A 27,545-nucleotide genomic window follows, 5' to 3' on the forward strand; every position below is an offset into this window, starting at 1 on the left:
TGTCCATGTGTTCTCATTGTTCAACTCCAAAGGTGGTATATTTTTATTATAATAGTCAATAAATTACATGAGATATTTAACACATTGTTATAAATAGGCTTTGTGCTAGATGCTTTTGCTCAACAATAGGTTAAAGTAAGTGTGCTAAGAATGTTTAAGGTAGGCTATCATGGTAGGTAAGTTAGGTATATTAAATGCTTTCAACTTGCAATATATTCAACTTACAATGGACTTACTGGGATATAACCCATCATAAGCAGAGGAGAATCCAGAGGTAGGGATTCATTATGGGAATCGGCTCACATGATTATGGAAGCCAAGAGGTCCCACACTCTGCAATCTGCAACCTTGGAGAACCAGGAAGGCTGGAAGTGTTACTCAGGTTGAGTCTGAAGGCTTTGACTAGGGCAGGGCTGATGGTGTAAGTCCCTGTCTGATTCAGAAGGCCTGAGAATGAGGTGCTCTAATCTCCCAGGGCAGGAGAAGACAGAAGCACCAATTTAAATGAGAGAACGATACACCTTCTTCCACCATCTGTTCTATCTGGGCCCTCAATGGATTGAACGATGTTCACACACATTGCTGAAGGAAGTCTTCGTTACTCAGTATACTGATTCTAATGCTCATCTCTTCCAGAAAATCTCTCACAAGCACACCCATAAATAATGTTTTGCCAGCTCTCTGGGCATCTTTTAGCCCAGTCAAGCTAACAAATCGAATTAGCCACCCCTTATGGACATGTAGATGGAGATGGAGGTGTCTGTGTATTCTGATAATTTGTATACAGCATTTTTCACCTGCTTCAAGTAATACCCTTTCTTCCGTAAAGCAAAAATAAAAGTCAAATCCCCACAAGAGACTAAATGGACCCCACTCTCAGTCAAGGGAATTTCAAAGTAAACATGAAAAACTGGCTTAGGCTATGAGGGGAAGGGGCTGGGCATTGGACATGCCTGATTATACTCTCCTCCCTTTGGAATTCTGTCACAGCTGCCCAGCATTAACACCGAAACAGAGATCCTGTGAGTGACAAAGCAGACTTTTTGTAGTAATAAGATACCAAATTCTAATCTGACTCCAGTGTAGTATCATACCAAAGATAGCAGATGCTGTTAAAAATCAAAGTATTTTACCCCAAAATATATGACTTTGACATGTTTTGAAGTGGTCCTGCAAAGCCGTCTTTCGTGGGGAAAATCTACATTCTGTAAAGAACTCCCTTTTCTTTCCAGGTCTTTTCCTCATCCAAGAGAGACTTAACTAAGAGTCTGACACCTTTACCATCTCATCTTGCTGAAGCCTGCTAGTTAAGGTTGTATCTGTATAATAAGAACCGTGGTTTCTACAAACCCTTATGTTAACTTTGTCAATCCTTTCTACGGATTCCAGGTCTTTAGCTAATAACTTAACCCTCTCAACCACATCAGAAAATCTTGGACACTACCTATGACCTGGAAGCCTCTGCTTTGAGTTGTCCCGCCTTTTTGAACCGAACAAATGCATACCTTACATCTAGTAATTGACGCTGGCATGTAACTTCTGTCACCCAAAAATGTATAAAATCAGTCTGTAAACCAACCACTTTTGGGACATATTCTCAGGACCTTCTGGGGCTGTGTTGCTGGCTACTCATATTTGCCTCAGAATAAACCTCTTTAAATATTTTCCAAATTCTGATTCTTTTCATTAACACTTCTGTATCATATCATAGTCTGTTTTCTTCTTAGAGAGAGCTAGCTTCCTTTGTGTCTTATTGTACATTTTAAGGAAAAAAATAGGAGAACTAATATGCCTCAACAAAAGTCACACTGAAATCTACACATATGTTCAAAGAGGAAAAAGCATTCTGGAAATAACTAGAATCATCTTTCAGCATTAGGCACAATTCTTTCTGCTGCTCTGGATTCTTCTTCAGCAAGTCTGAGTGTGAGGTATCCTCTTCTCCTCTGAACCTCCCAAACCCTGTCCCTCATCAGAACTTACCTGTCTTTTGCCTCATCTCTAAGACTCCAACTAACCTAGTTATTAATATCTCAATAACCATAAGATATTAATAGCTGGTGATGACTTCACATTTTATTCCATTCAAACTTTATTTTCCAACTGATTGATTCTCAATGTCTTAACCAATGAAGTGAGTGATAAAGTTGTTTGGGTAACTGGGAAAGAGCACAAAGTCCAGTAATTCCTTCTCAGTGATTCCCACATACTCCTAATGTCGATTTTATCAATGTCAGTGACCTTCTCAAACAACCGTCTTTTGGACTTCTTGACTCTTCTGTGTCAACTTTCTGTTTTCTCTGATATTAATATCTGCACTGTTCTTTAAATATAGGTAGCCTCTTCTACCTACATTTAAGTGAGACCTTGCATTTGAAATTCAATACCTGCTTAAATTACCCTGTTCTTCAATTGTGTTTCAGTCCAGAGTTCATAATCACAGCAGGAAATACCTACCAGGCCACCATCTGATATGAAACATAATTGGAAATTTGACTGTGATTGTATGGATTAAAATGCCTCTAAGCAAACAAGTTTTCCATGTTTTCAGTGCCTTTTAGTCTAAGTTACTCACCGTTTCCTCTAATCTTATCTCACCTTTGAGACAGCCAACAGGAAATCAAATTACAGCAAGGTCTTCTTGGGGTCAAGTTGTCCATCATTTCAAATTTAACTGTAGAACTCTTTCCCTTAAAGGTGAAGGAACAAAAAATGTCAATTTCAGGTTGCTGCTCACCAGCTTTTTAAAAAGAAACATTAATTACACACCTATTAGGTGTCAAGCACTATCCAGTAAAATGCATTGTTTCCTCCAGTATTCACAGCTTGGATGGAAAAACAGTCATTGGGACCAACTTTCAACTGTCTAGGCACTTTGTGATGTCTGAGTAATAACTTAGGAGGTTTTATTTTCTATGAATAGCTAAAGAACCACACGGGAAGTTGTCAATGCAGTAGATTTTAATAACTTACATAGACCACAAAAACCCCTTCCTGTAGCACAGCATTACTCAGACCTTTTTTCCACTTTTAGTCCCTCACGTAGACAACATCATAACCACCCACAGCATTTGACAGGAGCTGGAGGGATTACCCCGGAAGAGACAGGCCAAATCACCTGTCACTGCTCTATTTGTCTGCTACTGAAAAGATGCTGAGTCCTGTCCTCGTGATGTCTTAACATCTTGTGACACTCGCCTTTACAAGATATTCTGCATTTGTCTTCTTTCCCAAAGCCAGCCTCACTTGGAGCAAGTACCCAGAAATTCAGCTTCCTGCTTATCAAGTATCTGAAAGGTGAAGAGAATTTTAAGACTGTGGGGGCCAAAGACCCTTGGCCCCCTAAAGGTTTGCTAGCAATCAGTGGTACAAGGCAGACTGATTAATAGGAGAAAAGGCATACAAATTTACTCTGCATGTATATATGGGTCTTTCTTAAGGAAGATCCAGTTTTCCAATAAGTTGCAGAAACTTATATACTATTTGAGGTTGCAGAAAGAATGGGGACTTTGATACCGGTAAAACAGGTTATGGGAAGAAGAGAAGCAGCTCGATTAGCAAAGTTGGCATTGTTATGTAGATGAAAACTCCAGCAGAGATAATGGATAGTAAATGTTTCTTTTTAAACTTTCGAAAGCATCAGGCTCTCAATCTCTCCTGGATATGGGGAAAGGCTCAGAAAGGAGAGGGGGCCTGGAGATTCTCTACAGATGCAGATTTTCTCCATTTAAGACTGCTTTGTAAGGCCACTTCTGTCAGGTGGATAAAAGCCATTTCAAAGTATGTCAAAGAAATATATTTTGGGGTAAAATATTTTAATTTCCTCTAAAACTATACTAAAAAGTAGAAGTTACTAACAGAGGCTTTTATTGAATGGATAAAGAAACACAGAGGAATATGTCATCATTCAAACTGGAAGGCAGAAATATGAAACGTTGCCTAAACAGGGAAGAGCAAAGATTCTAAACCTTCCTTGCATTAGAAATAAATTTTCAGTGCCGCAAAAGAAGTAGCACTCGAATATAAATTTTCTCATCAAAGCAATTTACTTCTATAGAAGGGTGTGTCTCACAGATAGAGCAATGGCGAGAGCATACCTGAACAGGGGATGGGAAGGGGTTCTTATCCCTGACACAGGTAGCTCCTACTGCTGTGTAGTTTCCCCTATTGGCAAGGATTGGATCACACAGTCTAAGCTAATTCCAACTGGCCATTTTAAAGAGAGCAGAGGTTCGAGCTAGAGTGGTGGGGTGAGTAGTTTTAGTGAAAAGAACAGTTATGGAACAGGTGACTAAAGGTGACTCAGGTCAGAGCAGGTGGCCGGGGTGACTCAGGATGGAGCAGGGGACCAGGGGTTATTCAAGATGGAACAGGTAAACCCAGGGAACAGATGTGAACTACTGATTAGAGCTGGTGGCTTTCCATTGTTGCTTTCTGAAACTAGGGGCAAGGAGATGAGGAAGTTAAACTTTAAAATGGAGAACAAAGTACAAGGAAACTGAACATAGTGACGACTGATTCTTTGTAAAGAAACTTAGAGCTGACTGTATTTAATACTTGGTTAAATAGGGAGCATAGAAAAGACCCTCAGTTCTGAGGCAGGTCCTTACCATTCACCTCAACTACTTACCCTCTAAGTGCTTACTCTAATGGTAAAATCCACACAACTTACTTCTAAATAGCAAGTGGAATTTTGACCTAAAACCTAAATATTCCATTTCTAGATAAGGGCTCTCACTCAGGGGTCTCTTCCTCTCAGACTCAGTTTCATTCTATCAACAAAGAGAGTCATACCATAAAATATTAAAAGAGGTTTATTCCAAGTCAAATATCGCTGACCAAGGCCCAAGACACAGGCTCAAGAGGTAGGTCCTGAGAACATGTGCCCAAGATGGCTGGGTTACAAGTTGGTTTCTATATATTTTGCAGAGGCGTAAGACATCAATCATGTTGGCCAGGCTAGTATTGAACTCCTGGCCTCAAGCAATCTGCCCCACTGGGCTTTCCGAAATGCTGGGATTACCGACGGGAGCCACTGTGCCTAGCCATGCATACTTACTTTTATAAATGAACTCATTTCCTCTATTCTAAGTGAAAACATTAGAATTGTTGCTCAAAACTCTGATGCCTTTTTCTAGTAAGCAACACTGTATTCTTCACACGGTTTTATTTAAAATTCTTATTTGACTCAATAAAAAAATTTTTGACTGGAAGATTGTGAGCTTTTCTTGTACTTCATGTAGTTTTTTTTTTTTTTTTTTTTTTTTTAATGATCCATCCATTGGCTTAAGAAATAAGATTTAAAAGGGTAAGGGTGTTTCCATCCATTTTTATTACACTCTTCTGCTGGACAGAGTAAAAATGACAACCTCTGGCTCCATTTTCTCTTTTGCAGGTTTTTGAACTGTTTTCTTTGAACGAACTGCTTAAAGTCTGGTGGCCTTTCTATTTTGTCTAGGGCCTGCTCAGAGTTGACAAACATTTCCAGATCTGAGGAGGAGAGGTAAGTTGTATATATTCAGTGTTGTGATTTTTTTTTAAAAAAAAGGTTATAAATAACAGGTTCTGTATTGTTGGAATTCATGAAGATACCACAGGGTGAATCCCAAAATTGGGGCTCAGCCTTGGAGACTACATGGGATCTTGGCTTCAAGTAGGAGAGTACTCAAAAGTGAGCTGACAGACTAAAGTGAAAGCAATTTTACTAAAAAGGAAAGGAAAGGCTGGGCATGGTGGCTCATGTCTGTAATCCCAGCACTTTGGGAGGCCAAGACAGGTGGATCACCTGAGGTCAGGAGTTCAAGACCAGCCTGGCCTACATGGTGAAACCCTGTCTCTACTAAAGATAGAAAAAAAAAGTTTGCTGGGCTTGGTAGTGGGTACTTGTAATCCCAGCTACTCAGAAGGGTAAGGCAGGAGAATCACTTGATTCTGGGAGGTGGAGGTTGCAGTGAGCCAAGATCACGCCATTGCACTAAAGCCAGGGTGATAAGAACAAATCTCCATCTAAAAAAAAAAAAATTAGCTAGGTGTGGTGTCAGGTGCCTGTAATGCCAGCTACTCAGGAGGCTGAGGTGGGAGAATTTCATAAACCTGGGAGGTGGAGGTTGCAGTGAGCTGAGATCATGCCATTGCACTCCAGCCTGGGAAACTCCATCTCAAAACAAACAAACAAAAACCAAAGAGTAAAGGAATTAAAAGGTGGCTACCCCATAGGCAACGAGCAGCGTGACTGTTTGGCTGATGATACTTGTGGTTATATCTTGATTATATGCTAAGCAAGGGGTGGATCATTCAGGAGTTTTCTGGGTAAGAGGGAAGGCATTCCTGGAACTGAGGGTCCCTTTCTCTTTCAGACCATATAGGGTAACGCATGAATGTTGCCACAGCATTTGTAAACTGTCATGGCCCTGGTGGGAGTTTCCTTTGGTATATTAATGTATTTTAATTAGTGTATAGTGAAGAGTGAAGGTAACCAGAGAGCACTTTCATCACTACCTTGGTTTTGGCAGCTTTGGGCTGGCTTTTATTTTTATTTTTTTACCACATCCTAATTTATCAGTGGGGTCTTTGTGACCTGTGTTCCAAGAAGTGAGTCCTGCTGAATCCCTATCTCAAACATATTATTTATGTTCAATTACAAAATTAATTTTTTATCTGAAGAATGCTGTTTATAATTTGTATTGTCAAAACAATACATAAATACAATATTGGGAACTGAAATTCACTCATGATGTCATCAAAGATCCTGACACAACTGACTGTTTTTCTAAGCTCTAGAAGAGAGAGAAGCTGGAACTGTTTCATTGAAATATATTGTTTTCTCAAATTTCAATATACTTGATTAAAATAATGTATTTTTAGACATTACTGAGGAGTTCATAGGATTATAGTTCTTGCCAGGCTTCCGTCTGCACTGGGTAGGCAAATAAGACTGTGGTTATGCTGTGTCTCCAATAACAAGAGACGGAATATTCACTAAAAGATATTACAGGAGAATATTATGAATCTCCCAGGGTCCCTGAGAGTCATAGTCACTTTTACATCCCCAGCAGCTGGCACAGGGCCTGACACAAGGTAGTACTTAGTGCTTTTCTTTTAAATGGCTTTGGACTAATTGAAAAAAAGAAAGAAGGCTTCTCCTCTCACTGAGTTTACAATCTTACTGAATGTAAATATGTACAGAACTAAGAGCTTGAAGACAACTAAAGGGAAAGGGATATTATAACTGAAGAAGATGGAAAACTTCAAAGTATGAAAGAAGGGGTTTAGAAAATCATTTGAGGAAACTACAAATACATTAGGTGATTTCCTCACAAGGGCAGGGCCAAGTTGGTGAGTGAGAGATTGTTGAGAACAAAACCAGGATTTGATGGTGGCACTTGACAGTTAGTAAGAGGCTTGTACCCGTATCACAGAATATAAACCTTCCTTCAGCTTTTTCTCCCATGCACCGTGAAGTCGCTGACATCAACTACCCTTCTGTGTATCAAGGTAGGTCTTATTCCTAAACTGAAACTCTAGAATACATCTCTAAGGGGTGTGTGAACAGAAGTAGATCTGGGGATCAAGACTATACCAAACATTTAAAAACTTTCAAGAAACCAAAATGTTATTGCTTTTGAGTTAATAAATCTATTTGAATTACCAACAATGAATCTAATGAATGGAGGAGGTAACATTTACTATTCACCTGGAAAGAAACCTTTTAAAACCCAAGAGTTTGTAGCTTGTTACCTCTTAATTAGAATGTTTTGTTTTGTTTTTGCAAACAAGAGCATAGTCACCAAATATCTGAGTTATCAAATTCCAGTGGCATTGAGTATTTAAGAAAGTTGAGTAAATAAACGGAGACAAGAAGGCTAACATTAAATACATTGTTATCCTGAGGATTTCCAAATGGATGGATCTAAAAATGTTAGCATCACGAATAATGTATACAAAGCAATCCATATGCCCAGAAAATATGTAAGATAACTGTGACAAATCCCTTATAATTACCTGCAATTACTTCACTTATTTAAAAAAAAAAAGATATTTAGTTAGATAAGAAAAAGACTCAGGGAGAGAAGCTTCACACACTGGGGGCAGTTGGGAGGGGTAGGGGAGGGTGAGGAGTGATAACATGGGGAGAAATGCTGGATAGAGTATACACCTGAAGTAAAATAAATTAAAAAAAAAAAGAAAATTTATACAAATAGCACAAAATTTTAAAGGCCCAGTCTCCCTAAACTCCCAGTAGCCTAGTAGTACCATCTCCTTCCCCAGTTCTTGTACATATTTTCAGAAATATTTTATGCATTCCAAAATACATTTACGTGTGTATACCTATATGTATAGATACACACAAATACATATACATTATACATACAGTTTTAATGTTTCAAGTTTTTTAAAAGATATGAAATATTATAAATATTCAGAAATGACCTAATACACTAGACAATCTACACTGACCCAGATCTTCAAAAGCTTAACATTTGTATGATGTTTATTTCAAATATAAGTTTAAGAAATAAAACTCTGGAGATACAGCTGAGTCTACCAAGAATCCTATTTTCCTTCCCTTCTTTGAGGTTAACATTATCTTGAAATTGATGTGTATACATACTATACAAATTCTTACATTTTTGTCTTTTAAAAAATTTTTGTGGGTACATAGCAGGTGTATATATTTATGAGGTACATGAGATATTTGATACAGGCATGTAGTAAGTACGAATCACATCATGGGAAATGGGGTCTTCATTCCGTCAAGCATTTATACTTTGTGATACAAAGAATCCAATTATATTCTTTGTTATTTTTAAATGCACAATTAAATTATTACTGACTATAGTCACCCTGCTGTACTATCAAATACTAGGTCTTATTGATTCTTTCTAACTATATATTCTTTGATATCCAGTAACCATCTCCACTTTTCCCTGACCATCTACTACCCTTCCAAACCTCTGGTAACCATCCTTCCACTCTGTATCTCCATATAATTTTTTTTTTTTTGGTACCAACAGGTAAGTAAGAACATGAGAAGTTTGTCTTTCTGTGCCTGGCTTATTTCACTTAACATAATGACCTTCAGTTCCATCCAAGTTGCTGTAAATGACAGGATCTCATTCTTTTTTAAGGTAGTATAGTATCCCAATGCATATATATACCATTTTCTTTATGCAATCATCTATTGATGGACATTTAGGTTGCTTCCAAATCTTGGTTATGTTGAAGAGCACTGCAGCAATCGCGGGAGTGCCAATATCTCTTTGATATACTGACTTCCTTTCTTTTCGGTATGTACTCAGCAGTGGGATTGCTGGAGTACCTGGTAGCTCTGTTTTTAGTGTGTTGAAGAAACTCCTAACTGTCCTCCCTAGTGGTTGTATTAATTTTCATTCCCACCAACAGTGTACAAGGATTCTCTTCTCTCCACATCCTCATCAACATTTCTTGTTGCTTGTTTTTGGATACGAGCCATTTTAACTGGGGTAAGATATTATAGTTTTGATTTGCAATCCTCTGATGATCAACAATGTTGAAAATTTTTTTATATAGCTATTTGCCATTTTATGTTTTCTTTTGAGAAATGCTATCCTTTTGCCCATTTTTTGATCAGATTATTAGATTATTTTCTATATAGTCACTTGAGCTCCTTATATATTCTGGCTATTAATCCCTTGTCAGATGGATAGTTTGCCAATTTTTTCTCTCATCCTGTGAGTTCTCCCTTCACTTCATGGTTTCTTTCACTGTGCAGAAGCTTTTTAACCTGCTATGATCCCATTTGTCCATCTTTGCTTTGGTTTCCTGTGCTTGTGCGGTATTACTCAAGAAATTTTTGTCCAGACCAATGTCCTAGAGATGTTCTCCAATGTTTTCTTGTAATGGTTTCATAGTTTGAGGTCTTAGATTTCAGTCTTTAATCCATTTTGATTTGATTTTTGTACAATGTGAGAGATAAGCGTCAAGTTTCATTCTTCTGCATATGGATATCCAGTTTTCCCAGTATTATTGACTGAAGAAGGTGTTCTTTCTCCAATGTATGTTCTTGGGACCTTTTTCAAAAATGAGTTCACCATAGGTGTATGGATTTGTTTCTGGGTTGTCTATGTGTCTGTTTGTATGTCAGTATCATGCTGTCTGGATTGGTATGCCTCTCTGTAATGTTATTTGAAGTCAGACAATGTGATTCCCTCAGTAGTATCTTTTTTTCTTTTTGCTCAGGATATCTTCGGCTACTCTGGGTCTTTTGTGTTTCCATATATGTTTTAGGATTTTCTATTTCTGTAAAGAATGTTCTTCGTATTTTGATAGAAATCACATTGAATCTGTAGATTGCTTTGGGTACTATGGGCATTTTAACGATACTGATTCTTCCAATTCAGAAACATGGAATACCTTTCCATTTTGTGTCTTCTTCAGTTTCTTTCATCAGTGTTTTAAAGTTTTAATTGTACATATCTTGTACTTATTTGGTTAATTATTAGGTATTTAATTTTATTAGTGGTTATTGTAAGTGAGATTACATTTTTTTTTCAGATTGTTCACTGTTGGCATATAGAATTGCTACTGATTTTTGTATGTTGATTTTGTATCCTGCAATTATATTGAATTTATCAGTTCTAAAAGCTTTTGTGGTGGAGTCTTCAAGTTTTTCCCAAGCATAAAATTATATTATCTGCAAACAAGGATAATTTGACTTCTTATTTTCCAATTTGGATGCCTTTTTTTTTTTTGGAGATGGAGTCTCACTCTATGCCCAGGCTGGAGTGCAGTGGTGCAGTCTTGGCTCACTGCAACCTCTATCTCCTGGGTTCAAGCAATTCTCCTGCCTCAGCCTCCCAAGTAGCTGGGACTACAGATGCACACCACCAGGCCTGGCTGATTTTTTGTATTTTAATAGAGATAGGGTTTCACTGTGTTGCCCAGGATGGTTGTAAACTCCTGAGATTAGGCAATCCACCTGCCTCAACCTCCCAAATTATAGGCATGAGCCACAGCGCCCAGCCTGGATGCTCTTTCTTTTTTCTGGTTGCTCTAGCTAGCACTTCGAGTACTATGCTGAATAACAGTGGCAAAACTGGACACATCTTTGTTGCATTCCAGATTAGATAAAAGGTTTTCAGTTTTTCCTCATTCAGTATACTAGCTGTAAGTCTGTCATATATGGTTTTTATCATGAGGAATGTTGAGTTTTATCAAATGCTTTTTCAGCATGAATTAAAATGATCATGTGGTTTCTGTTCTTTATTCTGTTGATGTGATGTATCACATTAATTATTTGTGTATTTTGAACCATCCTTGCATCCCTGTGATAAATCCCATTTGGACCCAATGAATAATTTTGTTAATGTTTTGTTAAATTTGATTTGCTAGTATTTTGTGAAGGATTTTTTTTTTATCAATATTCATCAGAGTTGCAAGCTTGTGGGTTTTCTTTAATGTGTTTTTGTCTGATTTTAGTATCAGGGTAATACTCACCTCATATAATGAGTTTTGAAGTAGCCCTTTCTATTTTTCAGAAAAGTTTGAGTAGGATTGGTATTAGTTTTTCTTTAAATGTTTGGTAGAATTCAGCAGTGAAGCCATCAGATCATGAGCTTTTCTTTACTAGGAGACTTTTTATTACAGCTTCAATTTCAGTACTTGTTATTGGTCTGTTCAGGTTTTGGATTTCTTCGTGGTTCAATCTTGGTCGGTTGTGTGTATCTAGGAATTTATCCTTTACCTCTATATTTTCCAATTTGTTGGCATACACTTGTTCATAGTAGCCACTAATGATTATTTCAATTTTTATGTTACCAGTTGTCATGTCTGCTTTTCCACCTGTGATTTTATTTGGGTCTTTTTTTTCTTAGTTTGCTTAATTTTATTTGTCTTCAGAAAATCAACTTTTGTTTCATTGATCTTTTGTTGTTTTCTTCACCTTAAGTTCATTTACTTGTGTTCTGATCTTTATTATTTTGTTTCTTCTACTAGTTTGGGGATTGGCTTGCCCTTGCTTTTCTAGTTCTCTAAAATGCATTATTAAGTTATTTAAAATTTGTCTTCATTTTTGATGTAGGCACTTACAGCTATAAATTTCCCTCTTGATACCGTTTTCGCTGTATTACATAGGTTTTGGTATATTGTGTTCTCATTATCATTTGTTTCAAGAAAATTTTTAATTTTGTTCTCAATTTCTGCATTGACCCACTGGTCATTCAAGAGCATATTGTTTAATTTCCATGTGTTTCTATAATTTCCAAAATTCCTCTTGTTGATTTCTAGCTTTACTCCATTGTAGGCAGAGAGAGGAAATGCTTGATATTCTTTCAATTTTCTGAAAATTTTAAGATTTATTTGGGCCAGGCACAGTTGCTCACACCTGTAATGCCAACTCTTTGGTAGGCTGAGATGGGTAAATTACTGGAGTCTAGGAGTTTGATACTAGCCTGGGCATCATGGTAAAACCTTATCTTTACAGAAAAGACAAAAAGTAGCCAGATGTCATGGCATGCACTTGTAGTCCCAGATACTTGGGAGGCTAAGGTGGGAGGATTGCTTAGCCCAAGAGGTCGAGGCTGCAGTGAGCTGTGATTATGACACTCCACCCAGTCTAAGTGACAGAGTGAGCCTTTGTCTCAAAAAAAAAAAAAAAGACTCACCTTGTGTGTTTTGTGACCTAATATATGTTCACATATGTTCTATCTTTTTTTTTTTTTTTTTTTTTTTTTTTGAGACGGAGTTTCGCTCTTATTGCCCAGGCTGGAGTGCAATGGCGTGATCTCGGCTCACCGCAACCTCCGCCTCCTGGGTTCAGGCAATTCTCCTGCCTCAGCCTCCCGAGTAGCTGGGATTACAGGCACGCGCCACCATGCCCAGCTAATTTTTTGTATCTTTAGTAGAGACCAGGATGGTCTACCATGTTGACCAGGATGGTCTCGATCTCTTGACCTCGTGATCCACCCGCCTCGGCCTCCCAAAGTGCTGGGATTACAGGCTTGAGCCACCGCGCCCGGCCTCATATGTTCTATCTTAAAGAATAACTCATGTTCTCAGAAGAATAATGTGTATTCTCCAGCCATTGATTGAAATGTTCTGTCAATATCTATTAGGTCCATTTGTTCTTTAGTACAGAAGTCCAATGTATCTTTATTGATTTTTTGTCTGGAAGACCTGTCCAATGCTGAAAGCGGGATGTCAACGTCTCCAGCTATTATTGATGGTATCGAGGTCCATCTCTATCTTTAGTTTAATGATATTTGCCTTATATATCTAGGTGCTCCAGTGTTGGGTGCATATATAATCACAGTTCTTTATCCTCTTGCTGAACTGACCTTTTTCTCTTTTTACAGTTTTTGTTTTGAAATCTGCTTTATCTGATGTAAGTATAGCTACCTCTGGCTTTTTCTTTTTTTGTTGTTTTCACTGATGTGGAGTATCTTTTTCCATCCCTTCCAATATATGTGTATATTTATAGATAAAATGTGTTTCTTGTAAGCACCAGATCATTGGGTCTTGCTGTTTTTTTATCCATTCAGCTCTCTACATTTTTTCATTAGAGGGTTTAGTCCATTTATATTCAGTGTTACTATTGATAAGTAAAGACTTACTCATGCAATTTTGTTACTTGTTTTCTAGGTTTTTATTATGGGGGTGTTTTGTGCTCATCTTTCTTTCCTTCCTGTCTGTCTTCTTTTTATTGAAGGTGATTGGTAGTAGGACTTAATTTCTTCCTTTTAATTTTTATATATCCATTATGTTTTTCAACTTGAGGTTACCATGAGGCTTGCAAAACCTATCTTATAACCCATTACATTAAGCGGATAACAACACTGTATATATAGACAAAAAGAAAACTAGTAAGAACTCTAAACTTTACTTTGTTCCCTGCTTTTAAACTTTTTGTTTTGTTTATATCTTTTTGTACGGACTATTACTCTTAAAAAGTTGTAATTATTATCTGTGAATGATTCATCTTTTAGTCTTTCTACTTAGGATAAGAGTAGTTTAAACACCATAGTTATAGGGTTATAATAGTCTGCATTTTTGTGTATCATATTTACCAGTGTGTCTTGTACCTTCAGGTGAATACTTACTGCTCATTACTTTCTTTTCTAGATAACTTCAGTTCCTGATATTATCTTTTTGAATAAAGTTTCTACCCCCTTCTCTTCCTCTGCCTCCTCTTTAAGGTCAATAACTCTTAAATTTGCACTGTTGACGCTATTTTCTAGATCTTGTACGTATGCTTTATTTTTTTTCTTGTCTCATCTGTGTATTTTCTAATAGCCTGCCTTCAAGCTCACTAATTTTTTCTTCTCCTTCAAATCTGCTATTAAGACTCTGATGCATTCTTCAGTACATCAGTTGTATTTTTCAACTCTATAATTACTGCTTGGTTCTTTTTAATAATTTCAACCTCTTTGTTAAATTTATCTGACTGAATTCTGAATTCTTTGTGTTATCTTAAATTTCTTTGAGTTTCCCCAACATAGCTATTTTGAATTCTCTGTCTGAAAAGTCACACCTATCTTTTTTTCCAGGATCTGTCCCTGGTACCTTATTTAATTCATTTGATGAGATCATGTTTTCCTGGACGATCCTGATGCTTGTAGATGATCACCATTGTCTTGGAACTGAGTAGCTAGGCATTTTTTTTTTAGATGTCACAGTCTGAGCTTATTTTGTACCCAACCTTCTTGAGAAGGCATTCCAGTTATTCAAAGGGGCTTGGGCCCCTAAACCAGTAATGCTGTGGGTTCTTGCAGACCCATAGAGGTACTGCCTTGGTAGTCTTGGATAAGATCTGGAAGAATTCTCTTGGTTCCCAGACACAGACATTGTTATTTTCCTTTACTTTCTCTCAAACAAACAGAGTCTCTCTCTTTGTGCTGGACCTCCTGGAACTGGGGGTGGGAGAACATAAGCACCTTTGTGGCCACCACCACTGGGACTGTTTCAGTTCAGACCTGAAGCCAGCACAGCACTAGTCTCACCCAAGGCCCACTGTAACAACTACCTGGCTACCACCTAAGTTCACTCAAGGCCCTAGGGCTCTATAGTCAACAGGTAGCAAAGCCAGCCAGGTTTGTGTCCCTCCCTTCAGTGCAATGAATTCCCCCAGGCCCCAGGTGGGCCCAGAGATGCTGTCTGGGAGCCATGGATTGAAGTCAAACATGTTAGAAATTTACCTGGTGTTCTAGTCTACTGTGACTAAGCTGGTACTCAAACCACAAGACAAAGCCCTTCTCAAAGCCCAAGTGCTCTTTAGTCAGCTTGTGATGAGTGCTGCCAGGTTGAGACTCACCCTTCAGGGCAGTAGGCTCTCCTCTGGCCCAGGGCAGGTCCAGCAAAGCTGACCAAGAGCTTAAGTGTGGACTCGGAGACCCCAAGAGCTTGCTTGGTGCTCAGCTCCACTGTGCTTGAGCTGGTACCTAATGTGCAAGACAGAGTGCCCTTTCCTTCCCCCCTGCTTTTTTCAAACAGAGAGAGTTTTTCACCATAGCCACCACAACTGGGAATGTGCTGGGTCACGCGTGAAACCAACACTTCTCAGAGTCCAGTGCTTACAGTGTATTACCTGGGTATTGCAGTTTGGTTATTCAAGGTACAGGGGCTCTGTGGTAAGCAGATGATGAATCCTGCCAGGTCTCTACTGTGACATGGCAGCACTGAGTTCAACATAAAGTCCCCAGTCACCATGTTCTTCCTCTCCCAAGTGTGTGATTTTTCTGTGCCATGTAGCTGCTGCCAGAGGGTGGCAATGGAGTGGCACAAGCACTCCCTTAGCTGGCCTGGCTGGTGTCTCAGTAGATCACATGCTCCCCAGTCCACTGGGCCTGAACGCAGCTCAGCACTATAACTTGCCTAGAAATTGCAGTCCTTGTGGCCTAGGTTCACTTAGGGCCCCCAGAACACTACAACCTGCATGGCAAGGCCAGAACTCAAGCTCTAACTTCTGGAATGAGTGATTCCTCTCTGGCTAGTGCTGGTCCAAATTCTTTCTCCATGGGTTGACATCAGCTGAGCACAGTTTGGTTCTGCCCTTCACTGTGACAAGGTAGTACCAAGTTCAACACAAAGCCTCACAACTGCTGTGCTCTCCCTCTCCCAAAAGCACAAATTCTCCATGCCACCACTGCAAGGGGATAGGGGAGAGGTGGTGGAGAAAGCAAGAACTGTCTTTCCTGCCCTTCTCAATGACTCTTTCAGCAATATAAAGCTAAAACCAGGTGTTGTAATTGCTCACCTGTGTTGGGCTCTTATAGTGGTGATTTTTATGTATAGTTGTTAGAATTTGGTGTTCCTGTGGGGCCAGGAATGAATAGTATAGACTTCTATTCAGCCATCTTGCTCTACACTCCTTGTTCAATTTCTCTTATAATTTTAACAGTTTAAAATGTTGATATGAGAGGTAAAATCCCACCATCATAAAAATCAAAAGTAGGTTGCATTTATACATAGGCCAGGTACCTAACAGCAAGACAAGTAACATAGTAGACTGAGATACAGGTGGCTTTCGGTGTGCTATGGTTAAGAAATTTGGGGCTGGGCATGGTGGCTCATGCCTGTAATCCCAGCACTTTAGGAGGCCAAGGTGGGAGGATCGCTTGAGGCCAGGAGTTAGAGACCAGCCTGGCCAACATGATGAAACCCCACCTCTACTAAAAATACAAAAATTAGCCAGGCATGATGGCACACACCTGTAATCCCAGCTACTTGGAAGGCTGAGGAAGAATTGCCTGAAGCTGGGAGGCAGAGGTTGCAGTGAACTGAGATGATGTCACTGCACTCCAACTTGGGTGACAGAGTAAAACTCTGCCTCAAAACAAAAACAAACAAAAAACACATATTTGTTGTAACTATTGTCTTTGATAACTTGGAATCCAGGTCAAATACTTTCTAAGTCTGTCACTGTACAGGCACCAGATTTATTACAATTCACTAGCAGTTCTTTTGCTGATTTTAGGAAAGTATTACTAAAAAAGAAATGAGTTCAGGCAAGAATTGACTTTTTTCAAATGCCGACTAAGAATGTTCAGTCAAACACAGGGAAGCCTGGGGTAAACGTCAAATTAAGGCTGTTAACTTCCCACAAAAGCTTATCATTTAGATGATCTTAGGGGAGCAAGCATTATACTGAGGGAGAGAAGAATAAGGAAGGCATATGTCCCTCAGATGCCTCCTCTTCTTTAGTGTGTTATTGGAACACAGAACTTAGAAGATAAAGGAGGTAAAGTTTAAGAAAACCTTCTGTAAGGAATTGTCAGTGTGGTCAGCAGAACAAGAAGTAAACAGGAAGTAATGTATTAGATGCCTACAGTATTTTTGAGAGCATTATACTAGCAAAAAAATCCAAAAGTTTGATTTGCAAAGTTACATAATTATTTCACCCTGGAAGTATCAAAGAATGTTTTACTCTCTAATGCCCACTTCAGATGTGACCCAAAATGATAACACATTAAAAAAAACTCTCAGAGGGCAAGACAGGGGTCTGGAAGAAAAATGGACAAACGAGTTAGTCTGCAATAGAGTAGAACCAGGGCCAGGTATGGTGGCTCATGCTTGTAATCCCAGCACTTTGGGAGGTTGAGACAGGATAATCACTGGAGGCCATGAGTTCAAGACCAGGCTGGGCAGCATAATGAGATCCCATTTCTACAAAAATTCAAAAATTAGCCAGGTGTGGTAGTGCATGCCTGTGGTCCCAGCTGCTCAGGAGGCTAAGGCAGGATGTTCACTTGAGCTGGGAAGGTTGAGGCTGCAGTGATCCATGATGGTGCCACTGCCTTTTAGCCTGGGTGACCAAGCAAGGTCCTGTGTTTATTTTAGAAAAGAAGAGAGAGTAGATCTAGGTACAGGCAGATGGGCAAAGCAAGCAGCTTACTTCTCCACCAGGCAAGGAGTCTGCAGTCACTGACTGCCAGTAAGTGATAACTTCTATGGGTCACTGAACGGGGAGTCATTGAAGTACTTCATCACTGTCACATTCTAGGGTGTGTCTACGTCACAGTCAAGGATGAGAAGCTGGCAACAATTTGCCTTCATAGGTTGCCAGGCCATGAAGAGACATACTCAGACCCAATGGAGGCAAACACATCTCACCCAGAAATCATGGATTTGAACTGTTTGCGGTAACTGGCTGAGACTTTGAATTGTCTGTCCCGTGAAAGGAATGTTCTGTGCGTGGGAAGAAATATGTGCTCAGGTATTTGGATGGCCAGTAGAGGAGACCAAAGCATGCTGCTGTTGACTCTGCAAATATATTGTTTTTCTTTCCAAAGTCATAGCTTCCTGGTGACAGACCACATTTTGTAGCTCCCATGTGACTAGGGTTTTATAGAATGCTAACAGAAATGACACGTGCAACTCCTTCCTCACTTTCTTAAAAGGAAATAGCTATCTGAGTCCTCTTGCTTTTTCTTTTACTGCCGTCTTGTGTATGATCTTGCTCACCACCTAGCTTTGATCATGGCGATGAGGACCATACCCCTAGAATATGGCAGATCAAAAGACAGAAGACACTGAGTTCCCAAATGACAGATCTATCCCACCAAAGAGACTGTTACACAGACTTAGTTATGTGGGAAGGGTATGTGAACTTTTATTTCTACCAAAAAATTTTAGTTCTCATTGTTACCGCAGCTTAGCGTTCACGCCAATCAGTGTAATACATGTACTCCTAGTTCATTCATCTTAACTGCCCATGAGGACCCAGATTTATTTATTTCCTTATTTACAATGTTTTCCATTTGTAGCTCTTAGGAAAAAATACAGCATTGTCCATCTTTCCAGACATGTCTTTATATACCTATGGGAGATTTTCTAACACACACTAACCACATTTCAGGTACTCATTACCTATATTAGCCACCTTCTGAGCTGTGACTACCATACCAGACAGTACTAATCGAAAACATTTCCATCAACACAGAGAATTATTTTGAACAGCATTGTTCAAGACTATAAACCTGGTCATCAAATTTTTAAGTCATAGAATATGCACATCTTCAGTATTACTACGTAATGACAAATAACTCACCAACATGATCATAGCAATTTATAGTAGCTTATAACAGTTTTCATTTGCTAACAGCTTCACCTGTACTTCATATGATGAAACTTTTCCTTTTGCCGTGGAAATGGAACTGAATTATGACTGAGCAACTTACTGCTTTTTTAACTTCTATGTGCTTACTCTGTATCCATTATTAGGTGCTTTTTACCAAATATTTGCAAGAGTTATTTCTCTATTCTACATACCAACCCTTTGTTGGTTATATAATTTGCAGATACCTTCTCTCCGTCCACAGCTTATGTTTCACCTTTGTTGATGGTGTTCTGGTTGTGAACCAAAGAAGTTTATAATTTGAATTCAGTCATATCTTTTTTACTTTAAGGTGTAAGATTTCATTTCTTAATTTTTATCTTACATCAAGTTAATAAAGATATTTTCATCTAAAAGATTAAAGTTTTGCTAGTAACATTGAGATCTTTAATCCATATGGAAGGTATTATATGTCATATTGGGTAGAAATTTAATTTTACTTTCTACCATCTGGATAGCTAGTTGTCCAAATATCATGTATTGAATAATCCATCTTTTGTACTTTGATGTGTACTGTCAACTCTGTCATTACCAAATTTCCTTATCTTCATAGGTCACTTTCTGAACTGTCTATTCCAATCTACTAGTCTATTTGTTTATTCTTCCCACCATAACATGATGTCTCATTTCTTAAATCTGATTTATAAGTTTTGATATCTCAAAAGATGAGTCACTACCTTCTGATTCTCTTTCTTCAAAATTATTTTGTCTCTTCTTGACAAAATTAATTTTTTCTCTTCTTTCTTCAAAATTATTTTATCTTTTCTTGGGAAAAATAAAAGACAAAATAATTTTGCCCTTTACTTTTATTTTTGAATATGAATTTTAGGATCCAGTTATCAATCTCCAAGAAATACTGTTAGGATATTATGGTAGGCTAGAAAATACCCTCCCCTCAAGATATCCCTGTCATTGTCCTTGGAACCTGTGAATTTTTTCTTATTTAGAAAGAGTCTTTGCAAACATGATGAGGTTGAAGATTTTTAGATGGGAAAGTTATCCTGGATTACCTGGGTGGGCTCTAAATGTCATTGCATGCATCGCTGTAGGAGGGAGGAAGAAGGAAATTTAAACACATACACACGAGAATGTGACATGAAGACAGAGGCAGATTGGAGTGATGTGGTCACAAGCCAAGGGATAACAGTAGGCAAGAAACAGTAGCCTCCTAGAACCTCCAGAGGGAACATGGCCCTCCCAACACCTTGATTTCAGCCTAGTGATTCTGACTTTGGACTTCTAAGTTTCAGAAATGTGAAAGAATGAGTTTCTGTTTAAGCCACCAAGAGTGTAGTGATTTGTTATTGCTGCCAGAGGAAACCAATGCACATTTTGGTACCTGGAAGTGGAGTGCTGCTGTAACAAATACCTAAAAATGTGGAAGTAGGTTTGGAATCTGACACTAAATAGAGTTTGTCAGAATTTTGTGGTTTGTGATACAAAAAGTGTTGATTGCTTTACACAGACTTTTGGTAGAAATACGGAGATGTTAAAGGAGCCACCAGCAAGACCCCAGAAGGAAGTGGAAACACAGCAGAAAATGTCTATGTCATCTTAAAGATATATTATCATAAATAGAATGTTTGTAGATATATAGTGTTGAAGACACTGTTGTTAAGTTTCCATAGAAAATAAGGAGCATATGATTGGAAAATGGAAGAAAGACGGTAACTGTTATAAAGTGACAGATAACAGCCAAATTGTGTTCCACCATTGGGTATAAAGTAGAACTTATAAGTGATGAGCTCGGATATTTATCTGAGAATATTTTCAAGTGATGCGTTGAAGGTACAGTCTGGTTTCGTCTTGCAGTTCATAGTAAAAGGTGAGAGGAGAGGGATAAATTGAGAAATGAAATATTAAGCAAAACGGAACCAGAACTTGATAATTTGGGAAATTCTCAACCTATCCAGATTGCAAAAGATGGTAAAATAGGGATAGTCACTGTTAAGAAAGTGTTTCAGAAAAAGACAAAAATGGGGTTATACAACCTTTGATAGTGCTGAAGAGATTGGGCATGTAACTCATGGACCACTTCAAACATCCCCACAGAAGCTGAGAATAGAGATGTGATTTTCCAGGGAAGATTTGTGTAGGACCCTCTTGATTAATGGCATGAACCCCCATAACACACATAGGTGACCCACGGAATTTTTGAGAAGGCTCTGCCAGAAGAAACACTGTCTGTGGGAACTAAAGTAACTACCAGAGGGAAACAGGCTAACAAAACTACTCAGCTACAAGCATGTGCTACATTAAAGCAAAAGGAAGAATGACTGACCGAAGAGCCTTGGGTCTAGAGGCTAGAACTGCAGTCACTGGGAAATAGACCGGAGCCAGGATCTCTCAGGGAATTACTTTCAGGTCTTAAAATCCAGTGAAATTTGCTCCCCTAGACTTTAAAATTGCTTGGGACAAGTGACTCACTTATTCCTTCTATTTTCTACCTTTTGGAATGCAAATGTCTATAACTGTTACACTATGCCTGTCTCACCATTGTATTTTAGAAGCAGGTAACTTGTTTTCTAGTTTCACAGATCTACAGATACAAATTTTGAGACGTTTTAAGTGATCCATGAGTTATGTGCCTAATATCTTCAGCACTATCAAATTTTGACCAAGGACAGATCATACCCAGAGTTTCTCCCATACCTGATTTATTTTTTATTTTTTTGAGATGGCATCTCACTCTGTTGCTCAGGCTGGAGTACAGTGGCATGATTTCAGTTTACTGTAACCTCTGCCTCCCGAGTTCAAGTGATTCTCCTGCCTCAGCCTCCCATGTACCTGGGATTACAGGCATCTGCCACCACAGCCCAGCTGATTTTTGTATTTTTAGTAGAGACAGGGTTTCACCATGTTGACCAGGCTAGTCTCAAACTCCTGATCTCAAGTGATTCCCCTGCCTAAGCCTCCCAACGTGAGATTCAAGTAACTTCTCAGTAAATCAGTCTCATCTGAAGCTATATTGCTTCAGATATTTAGAGATGCATTTCTTTCCTGCTGTCATCAAGACCTGGACATGGGAATTGAGAATCACTTTTAAAAACTGTTGCCTTGAAAGTTAATTTTGTTTCTAAAGTCTGCTTTGTTAGGAGTCCCGAATTGCTAAAACAGTTTCTATGGAAATGTCCTAACAGAGTGAGTTCCCACGTGCCTCTGCTAGCTGACCCTAGACGTTCCCTGGCCAAAAACCAGTTTTATGTTAATTTCTCAAGTTGGAAGTTTTGAACTATGATGTCATTGTAAATTCAGACGCCATAGCTACATATGCCCCATTTCTGAGGTTTCAATTACACTAAGGGCACTGTCATTTTTTACCCATGATGTTAAGTAAAGGCAAAATTTTTGTTTTCTAATTTAAACAGCTTTATAGACCCTGATCCACAACTATTCTAACATTATTGAAGGGATATTAGTTCCTGCTCATTCTCTTGGGTGCGCTAAGGCTATAGAGTGTATCACTACATTGACATTAAAACTTGAGACCCTAATTTTTAAGACCTCTAAGTTGAATACCCCCGCAGATCATGGCAGTTTTCTCATTGTGTGAACCTAATGACTTGACTTACATTTCCTTTTTTTTTTTTTTTTTGAGACAGAGTTTTGTTCTTGTTACCCAGGCTGGAGTGCAGTGGCGTGATCTCGGCACACTGCAACTTCCGCCTCCCAGGTTCAAGTGATTCTCCTGCCTCAGCCTCCTGAGTAGCTGGGATCATAGCCATACGCCATCATGCCCGGCTAATTTTGTATTCTTAGTAGAAACAGAATTTCTCCATGTTGATCAGGCTGGTCTTGAACTCCTGACATCAAGTGATCTGCCTGCCTTGGCCTCCCAAAGTTCTGGGATTACAGGTGTGAGCCACCTTGCCTGGCTAGATTTCCATTTCCTTTTGATTTCTTAAAAAGGGACTTCCCTTACTTTTTTGTGAGCTTTGTACAATAGAAAATAATTCTGATTACTATACTCACTATTTCTGTATGCTGGGAGTGAGGGAGTGAGAGTGTAGTCAGGGTTAGCTCAGTCTGACTTATTTTAAAATTATTATTTCTTAACATAGTCATATATTATTTTTCACCTATTAATCTTTTAATTATTCGGTATCAATAACCATACATTGCTTCTGTCTTTTTATAAGATTCCACTATAATAACGTAGAATAATTCATATAATCAGGCACCGACTATTTTCAGCATTTTTAAACTATCAAAAAAGTGTTGTCACTGTACAAAGTGTGGAAAATATAGAACATTTTGGTGTATATCCTTTTAGTGCTTTTTATTTCATACATATTGAGCTTTTATGTAAACTTGTTATATAATTTGCTAAGCAAATTTATCATTTAAAAAGGGTGAGCATACTTTATATCCTTAAATACTCTTCAGGAAATGCTATCGCAGTGTAGTGGTTCACTTTAGATATGGCGCAATATTTTAAGTTTTAATGTTTAAGTTATTTACCTAATTGAAAAAACAATAATTGTATATATTTACAGGGCATATGATGTTTTGAGATGTAGATACATATATTATAGAAAGATTAAATCTAACAGGCCAGTATGGAGGCTCACACCTTTAATCCCAGCACTTTGGGAGTCTGAGGCAGGTAAATCACCTGAAGTCAGGAGTTTGAGACCAGCCTGAACAACATAGTGAAACCCCATCTCTATTGAAAATACATACATACATACATACATACATACATATATACATAAACAAATAAACAAACAAACAAACAAGCCAGGCATGGTGGCAGGCACCTGTAATTCTAGCAAGTTGGAGTCTGAGGCAGGAGAATCTCTTGAATCTGGGAGGCAGAGGTTGCAATGAGCTGAGATTACACCAATGCACTCCAGCCCGAGCAGCAAGAGTGAAAATCCATCTCAAAAAATAATTAAAAATAAATAAATCAAACTAACATGTCCATCACCTCACCTACTTATATTTTTGCACTGAAAACATTTAAATCTACTCTCTTAGCAATTATGAAATATACAAGATAGTATTATTAATTATAGTCAGCATGCTGTGCAATAGATCACTCAAACTAATTCCCCTTACCTAAGTGAAACTTGGCACTCTTTGATCAATATCTCCCTTTTCCTCATCTCAAGCCTCTAGTAACCACCACTCTACTCTGTTTCTATGAGACCGATTTTTCTAGACTCCACTATAAGTGAGGGATATAGTTTAGATGGTTGTCCCCTCCAAACCTCATGTTGAAAGGTAATCCCCAGTGTTGGAGACAGGGCATGGTGGGAGGTGTTTGGGCCATGGGGGCCGATCAGTCCTGAATGGCTTACCGGGGCAGATCCATCCTGAACGGCCTGGTGCCTTCCCTGAGATAATGAGCTCTCACCGAATCTGGTTGTTAAAGAGAGTAGCGATTCTCAACACCCTCCTCTAACTGGAGCTCCCCGGCTCCTCGAGTGATGTGCCTGCTCACCCTTCACTTTCCACCGTGATTGGAAGCTTGCTGAGGCCTCACAAGAAGCTGATGCGGGCACCATGCTTCTTGCACAGCATACAAACCTGCAAGCCAAGTAAACCTCTTCTCCCTATAAATTACCCAGCCTTGGGTTCTCCTTTATAGCAAGGCAAAATGGGCCAACACAGTGAGATTATGTGGTATTGACTTTTCTATATCTTATTTCACTTAACATAATTTCCCCCAGGCAAAATTTGGGTTGTTGTAATGACAGAATTTTCTTTTTTGGGGCTGCATAATATTCGTGTGTGTGTGTGTGTGTGTGAGAGAGAGAGAGAGATATTTTCTTTATTCATTTATTTATCACTTAGGTTGCTTCTACATCTTGGCTATTATGAATGATGCTGAAATGAACATGGGAATGCAGATATCTCTTTGACATACTGATTTTTAACTTTTTTGAATATACACCCAGAAATGGGGTTGCTGAATCATATGGTAATCCTATTAAGTTTCTGAGGAGATTCTATACTGTTTTTCATTTAACAATATCATCTATTTGAATATTTAAGTTGTTTCAAGCTGTACGCTAATGTAAACATGCATTCTTACATGTAAATCTTTTTGTGTCTCTTTTATTATTGTTGCTGATTTAGAATTAATTACTAGAAAAGGAATCATCAGTTCAAAGGTATAAACACCAGCCTGGCCAGCATGGTGAAGCACCGTCTCTAACTAAAAATACAAAAATTAGCTCAGCATGGTGGTGGGCAGCTGTAATCCCAGCTACTCAGGAGGCTGAAGCAGGAGAATCACTTGAACCTGGCAGGTGGAGGTTGCAGTGAGCCAAGATCACACCACTGTGCTCCAGCCTGGGTGACAGAGTAAGACCTTGTCTCAGAACAAAAAACGTATAAGCACCTTTGTGAGTTTTGATATATGTTATAAAGTTGCCTTCTAAGATTATATTCCAAATTTCCTCCAATTTCTTCAGAATATAAATGCCTGTTTCCTCATATCTTTTTCAATGTTTTTCCACTTTTAAAAATTTTTGCAAAAATAGTGGGCAAAAAGTTGGCATCTCATTGTTTTAATTTACATTTCTTTAGTGAAACAAGATTTTTTACATATGTTTATTTTTGTTTTCTGTGAATTGCCTATTCAGGCTTCTTGCCTGTTTTTCTATTGGAATATTTCTTGTCACATTCACTATTTAGTTAGCTGTAATATGCCATATTTTTAGAAAGAGCACAGGTATGTTTCCTCTATGAGCCCTCACGTATTTCGGAATATCTTTCTATTTTTACCATGAACAATTAACAGCTTTAGTGTCCCATAGCAAAGCAGGAAACGTTTATCCAGACTCAGGCTTCCTCACATGTCAGGCAAATGTGCACTCTCTGAATTCCCTCATAATCCACCCATTTGAAGTTATAATCTTCCTGCAGACCTTAAACTACCAGGCTGATTAGTGTGATTTTCAGTTCAGTCATCGCTCAGCCTGTGCAACTGTAGATAAAGCCTGGAAAATGGGGAGCCCCGAGCAGAGGAGTCCTATCTCTGAGCAGTTTTTCCTCCGTAATTGTTACCAAGCAAAACTGCTGGGCTGGTGCTCCTGGGCCTCCACACCTCACTTCGCCCACCTGGTACTTTGGCTGGCTAAGACATGAGGCCTCATGCACAACTGACTCTCTGTGGGCCATTACCATGGAAACCCAGGAATCTCCATAGTATTTCTATAGAATGCGGCTTATTCCAAGTGGGGGAAGGGGTTTCACATCTTACACTCCCTCCCTCACACTAGCCTCCACCTCCTCCCCCATTGTCAGTGGGTATTAGTGGGGCACCGACATATTTCTTTATCCTGACTTACCCTACCAGTGTAGTGCTTTTTCTAGGTGCTAAGAGGTCTCTTTATCAACTGAGTCTCATTTGTACAATATCTCACCAAAAATCCTAGAAGTGTTGGCGCAGGCATGACACCCTTCTCATTTTCCCACCTTGGATGAAGATTTTTAACTCTTCCTCATCTCTTGGGCTATGTACCAGGAGTTTTTAGCAGATGGAGTAGAAGTTCAACAACTCTGTGAATTTCATCACCTCACTGGAAGTTTGGTCTTTGACTTTCTGAAGTGCAGCAATGTGGTTAGGTATTATGATTTTTTAAATTTTGGCATGGATAGAAATTACCAGCAGTAACTGTGTAAAATGGAGACACTGGCAACTTACATCCAGAGATTCAGATTCGATCACTCCGAGATGCACTATGTCATCTATATTTCTAATAAGTACCTCTCCTGCTGATTCTGATATAGTTTCTCCTGTACTTTAAGAAATTCCAGTGTAAAGGAAAAAAGAAGCAAACCCAGTAGTTCCTCAAGAGTGGACTAGAGAGAAGTTGCATCAGCCTCACCTAGAAACTTGTTTGGAAAGTACATTTACACACCCTGACACAGACCTGTCTGAGTTTTTCCCAGTGATCGGTATTTTAACAAGCCCTCCAGTGGTTTCACATATACAAGTTAGAAAATGGCTGAAATGGTGAGTCAAAAACCCCACATTCTAACCTGAGCTCTGTCTCTCAGCAGCCAAACGGAAGGTATTTTCTCTCTCTGAATCTCATCTTTTCAGTTCGTAACATGAAGATAAAAGGCTGAGTATCACCAAAGTCCTTTAAGGTTAATCTCAAAAAATCTTAACCTCCAAAAATTTTAAAATTTGTTCCATGTTATATCTTTTTTCTGAAATAAATTGCATTTTGTTGAGCTTTCGGAACTATTATTTTTATTCCACGGGAATGAATGTCCTGGGATCCAATGGCATCCACTGTATTTCACAAGAGCTAATCAATCAAGGCCAGCATCATCGAAAATATATGCACAAACGTTAACGATAATCCTGAGTAGAGACTGCATCTAAATCCTCTGCATAGTCCATTGGCAAATAGCTGTTTTTCATTCTTTTCTGGCTCTCTTTTTAAATATGAAAAGGCTGGGCTCCGCTGGCATGTGTTTCACCCAGCTCATTTTC

The 27,545-nt window shown here is 38.7% G+C and overlaps 1 long non-coding RNA gene across 1 annotated transcript in view; it reads right to left on the reverse strand.

The window, feature by feature from the left end:
• The window catches only part of LOC128932543 (uncharacterized), a 193,536-nt gene that overhangs the window by 64,476 nt on the left and 101,515 nt on the right, over positions 1-27,545 (reverse strand). Inside the window, exon 3 of the long non-coding RNA XR_008482466.2 lies at positions 2,599-2,690. This is a non-coding gene — a long non-coding RNA (uncharacterized LOC128932543). The remainder of the gene's footprint in view (positions 1-2,598; positions 2,691-27,545) is intronic.

Source organism: Callithrix jacchus, chromosome 7 (assembly GCF_049354715.1).
Source record: "Callithrix jacchus isolate 240 chromosome 7, calJac240_pri, whole genome shotgun sequence".
NCBI classification, from domain to species: domain Eukaryota; kingdom Metazoa; phylum Chordata; class Mammalia; order Primates; family Cebidae; genus Callithrix; species Callithrix jacchus.